This window comes from Cetorhinus maximus, chromosome 13, assembly GCF_964194155.1.
Source record: "Cetorhinus maximus chromosome 13, sCetMax3.hap1.1, whole genome shotgun sequence".
NCBI classification, from domain to species: Eukaryota; Metazoa; Chordata; class Chondrichthyes; order Lamniformes; family Cetorhinidae; genus Cetorhinus; species Cetorhinus maximus.
Window position 1 is genome coordinate 46,249,806 of NC_135891.1, and position 6,000 is coordinate 46,255,805.

Sequence of the window (6,000 nt, forward strand, 5' to 3'; positions counted from 1 at the left end):
ATTATCACTTCCCTCATCTCACACGGGTACCATCTTTCACAGACCAGCAACGCTATTATACCTAATATGCTCAACCTGAAAACAGCTCACCAGACGAATACTAATCACTAACACACTCCCCTTCTTTCTTGCAGCAAGAGCTCATGCATTTTTAATTCCACATGTTCAGTCTAAGCAACCGTCAAATGAAGAGCAGTGTATCTTGGTGCATTAAACATCTTTTTCTTGGTTAGAGGGCTTGATCTTGTACAGAGCAGAGAGGATCCTATTCTAGTCCCTGCACCTTGAAAATCCATCAGGTCTTCCCAGCCTCCATTGAGATGATGCATTTCTGGCACCTAACAGAGCACCAGTGACTTTCTCAACTGCAGAGTGCAGAGCAAACTGACTTGTTACCTATGCCACCCACTGGATATTAGAAGGAAAATTTAATTACGTTCACAGCCATTGGCAGCACTGCAGATGCCCTGGTAATTGTTGGTACCAGGTGGCAGAGCTCCTGCGCTGCCACCATGGAGAACCAGAACCTCCTGTGGCAATATTCCCCTGTAAAGATGAGGTAGGCAATACAGTTTTTGTATACCCTCATCGTGTAAGGCCATTTGCACATTTACTTTGCCCTATTTCAGCAGCTTTTGCTGACTTAACTGCTGCTGCCACCACTGCCTGTGCTCTTCGTGACACAGAGCCAGAGGCAGAACCAACAGAATACTATGTTCCAACCAAGTTGGAAAGCTAATCCATTGACAGAATACAGAACCTCCCAAAAAATCACTCTCTGAGCTCAGCTCAGCAAAACAGTAGCCAAGGTCAAAAACAAACAAAATCCTCTTTAGTCACCCATCAAGTCCAAAGTTCTGTTGAAGGGTCATGAGGACTCGAAACGTCAACTCTTTTCTTCTCTGCCGATGCTGCCAGACCTGTTGAGTTTTTCCAGGTAATTCTGTTTTTGTCCAAACAGAAACCTACCTTAACAGAAGTGATTATCCCTACTATTTAGCTCTTCTGCAGCATGGTTCCCAACTGTTAAGGCATTGACTTCCTGGTTGAAGTTAAGACCCAGCAAAACAGACACTTCCGCACATGAATTTAGGAAACATGTCATTTTTCAAATGCGTGAGCACAATTTTAATATTTAAATCAATGATGGGCTCCTTACAGGTAACCATCAAGGTAACCTAAAAATATCTCAGAACCAGCTTAGCAGTGGGCCTGGCACATTTGCAAATTGGGCATGGCTAAATGAGTCCTTGTGAATTACCTGAAAAACAGATGCAACAATTTGGAATTTTGATTCTGCTGATGAAAGACTCTACGACCATGGACTTGCTTCCAGTGCCTTGATCACATCACTTCCTAACCTGATTTCCACACATTTTCCAGTATAAGTTAGTGGATAGGATAAGAAGTGAAATCTCTGATTTTTTTCCCTTCTCCTTGGCATATACTATTGAGGCAAGTTGCAGGGTGGCACCACCACCCAATTGAGACATACTAAATCACCACAAACCAAGGATCAACCTTGAGACATTTTTTGCACTGCACAGGCTCTTCATTTACCCAACCAGGTCACCAGGAGGGCTAATACCTTTTTTCTTTAAAAAAAAACTCCTTTGCTATCCTCTCTTATTCTCCATCAGGACAGAACTTTGATCTCAAGATTCTCTAAGCTAATGATCACTTTGTACTTCATCTCGAGAGCTTCTGGCACTGGGAAAGATATGAACTCAAGATTTTTAGAAAACTACATATTTTTCTGGAAGTCCGACCCATTTCCAATTGCAGATCAAAGTTAATTTCACAAATTTATTCATAAGTCTATTCACAAAATGACTTAAAAGAGCTAATTTTGCAGCAGCGCAATAGAAAGGGAATAAAAAGGTCAGAAATCTGCTACAGTAAACTTCCAAAAGAAATCAAGAAAACATCCCTGAATGTTCCCCACAACAGCGAAAGGTTAAAGAAGCTGACAAGATGGTTGGGAAAGAGGTTCTGACAAACTAATGGAATTAATTTGCCACATTATGTAATAAACATAATAATATGTAAGGAGGTATATTCACCATATCACTAAGATAACGTCTTTATATTATATATATAAGCACTTAACATAGAAAAAAATACCAAGGCCGTTCACAGAAGTATAAATCTGACAAATGTCAATGCAAAGCAAAAGGAGATGTCAGGAAGGGTGGCTAAAAGCTCAATACATTTCAAAGGGATGTGATGGCATTGTGGTAATATCACTAGACTAGTAATCCAGAGGCCCAGGCTAATGATCTGGGGACACAAGTTCAAATCCCACCACTAGACATGCCAATTTAAATTCAGTTAGTTAATAAATCTGGAGTTAAAAGCTAGCCCCAGGAATAGTAACCATAGAACTATTGTCAATTGAGTAAAGAGTGCATCAGGAGACACTGAGTTAATAATTAGGCTCACAGGAGTAAGAGGTGCTTTAAGTAAGGGTCATTGCAACTTGTTAAGTATAAATCAGGTTATCAGTATTAGTAGGTTTATCAATAGTTGCAAGCCTTGCTCAGTTAAGGTAGGGTAGCTTGGTTGTGTGGAATGTTGTGGATGCTGTCAGTGATCTAGACTATCATATGTGCAGGAACTGTCACCAGCTGCAGAAACTTGAGCTCTGGGTTTTGGAGCTGGAGACACTGTGGTGAGAGCTATGTGGATAGCATGTTCAGAGAGGTGGTCACACTGCAGTTTAGGTGCATGGAGGCAGAAAGGGAATGGGTGATTGCAAGGCCATCCAAGAGAACCAGGCAGGTTGTGCAGGTGTCCCGCTCACTAATCATTTTTCTGTTTTGGATACCAGCGAGGGGTGCAGCCAGAATCAAGTTTGTGGCACCATGGGTGGCTCAGTGGTACAGGAGGGGAGGAAGAAGAGGGGAAGAGCAGTAGTGATAGAGGATTCATTACTAGAGGAACAGACCGGCATTTCTGTGGCATAGACCCTGGTGCCAGGGTCAAGGACGTCACTGAGCGGTTGCAGAACATTCTTCTGGGGGAGGGTGAACTGCCAGAAGCCGTGGTCCACGTCAGTACCAATGACTTAGATAGGGAGGTGGATGAGGTCCTGAAAGCAGATTTTAGGGAGCTGGGAAGGAGATTGAAAAGCAGGACCCCTAAAGCAGCGATTTTAGGATAACTTCCAGTTCCATGTGCTAGACAGCATAGAAGTGGGAAAATTGAGCGATTGAACATGTAGCTAGAGAACTGGCGTTGTAGGGAGGGCATCAGGTCTCTGAGGCATTGGGACCAGTTCTGGAACAGATGGGACCTGTAAAGATGGACAGGCTGCATCTTAGCAGGACCAGGATATGCATCCTCGCAGGGAGATTTGCTAGTGCTGCTGGGGAAGGTTTAAACTAGATTGGCAGGGGGATGGGAGCCCGAGGTGGAGTTCAGATTCAAGGGAAGCAAAATTGATAAAGTGCAGAAAAGTAGAAAGCAAAAATAAAAGACAAACAGAAAAACATAGAAAATAGGAGCAGTAGGTCATTCGGCCCTTTGAGCCTGCCCCACCATTCAATATGATCATGGCTGATCCTTTATCTCAACGCTGCTCCCCTGCGCTCTCCCCATACCCCTTGATGACTTTAGAGTTTAGAAATCTATCTATTTCCTTATTAAATATATTCAGTGACTTGGCTTCCACAGCCTTCTGTGGTAGAGAATTCCATAGGTTCACCATCCTCTGAGTGAAGAAGTTTCTCCTCATCTGAGTCCTAAATGGTCTATCCTGTATCCTGAGGCTGTGACCCCTTGTTCTAGACCCCCCCCACCCCAGCCAGAGGAAATATCCCTCCTGCATCCAGTCCGTCCAGCCCTGTCAGGATTTTATATGTTTTAATGTGATCTCCTCTCATTCTTCTAAATTCCAGTGAATACAGGCCTAGTTGGTTCAATCTCTCCTCATACAACAATCCTGCCATCCCAGGAATCAGTCTGGTGAACCTTCACTGCACTCCCTCTATGGCAAGATTATCCTTTCTTCGGTAAGGAGACCAAAACTGCGCACAATACTCCAGGTGTGATCTCACCAAGGCCCTGTACAGCTTCAGTAAGACATCCATGCTCCTGTACTCAAGTCCTCTCGCAATGAAGGCCAACCTGCATACTTGTTTTCAGTGATTGGCAGGCATAGGCTAGCATCAAATAGCATCAGAATGAAGAATTAAGTTAAAAAAGCAGAATTAAAAGCACTATCTGAATGCATGTAGCATTCGCAGAAAAGTTGATGATTTGATTGCACAAGTTGAGGTAACTGGTGTCACGACTGGTCCCCCAGACAAGATCCCAATTTTGTTATGACTGGAACGAGATCACAATTTTGTTATGATCCCTGTGAGGAGGAATGAGCTGGCTGACTTTCTTTACTCAACACCCTCGGTTGGTCACAAGAAAGTTAATTTAAAATTCCTATCCCCATTGATACCTTTTCCCAGTCCAAATGTATTTACTTTTATTAAGGAGCCAATTTAACCAGGCTTTCTTGAGTCAAAGAAAGAGTAAGTTTATTAGTTACTATAACCCAAGAAAAATAATAAAAATGCAGCACACATACACACAGATCAGAAAGAGTCCAAATAAAAGTTTTTTAAAAAATCAGTCCTTGGCTTGCCCATGAGGTATGGATGGCGGTATGTTACAGCTGTTAAGTTAGGTGATTCCAGTAGAGCTGACTTTGACAGATTCGCAGTTAGTTAGAGACACTTAGTTCTGCAGGGTAGCTGAAGAGGCTGTCCTATTTCCTTTTTGATTGTGGCTTCTGTTGAACCTTGCCTCCAGCAACAGAGAGAAAGACTTCATCTGCAAACTGCAGGGGTGACTGATTGGTGTTTCTTCTTGTTTCTGTCACTCACCCACACTGGTCAGCAGGCAGCTTTTTAACCCATTTCTCCCTGTGATTTCCAGGAAGTGTGGGGGATGGGAGTGGGGAATGGCATGTCAGTGCTTCTTTCATCTCATACCATTTTACACATTCTGAGATATAAATCAACAAAAGGTGGGTTTTAGGTTACTATTTAAACGTGAGTCTTTAGTCTCCGCAACCACGGGAGATTAAAGTTCAATCTTTTGCACCTTTCCTATCTCCCTTTCAAGGATCTCTGCTTGAAGAAGACCATGGGCAGAATTTTCCATTCGGTGTGCGGGGGAACGTAAAATGACATGCGATGACATCAGGTGTGCGACCCGACATCATCGCATTGGCTCACGCTATTTCAATCGGCAGGCACACACCGGAGTCAGCTGCACACCCGCCAATAATTGAAAGGCCTATTAAGGCCATTAAACAGGTAATTAACATGAATGTTACCCTGCCCGTCCAACCTAATGGTTGGAGGGTAGGCGAAAAGGCCAAGTGGCCTTTACATTTTTCAGGAAACCTCACCCATGAGCGGGATGAGGTTTCCTAAAGCTAATAATGATTATATAAAAACTTTTTCTGAAAAATAAAAACATGTCCCATCTCATGTGACACAGTCACATGAAGGGACATGTTTCATTAAATTTTTATTGATTTTATTTATTTTTTTAAAAAGCACTTCAATCTCCGAGGCAGCTCCATGCCTCAGGGAGATTGAAGCACTCTTTCGCACGCATGCCCGACTCTCCCTCCTCCCCACGCCCGCACAGGTAGCGCTCCGCTCGCGTATTACACTGGGCGGGCCTTAATAGGTGTGCCCCTGTAAAATGGCGTTGTGGAGCCAATCGTGGGCGGCGGTCAGGAACCTGACCGCTCCCGCCAAGCCCGCCCAATGAAAAATCCTGGCCCATGACACCTTTTCAGGTACGATATTCCATGTTCTCTCAGGACCAGTCGGTCAACTATAATCCACATAGGTATTTTCCAGAAAGTGGTCACTTACATTATCGTCTTTTGCTCAGTGTCTTTGTTTGAATTTCTTTTAAAAACTACAGTTCTTCCTTAAAAAGTTCAATATGCCAGTAAGTAATTTGTGGCTGCCACCTGCTTTTCTT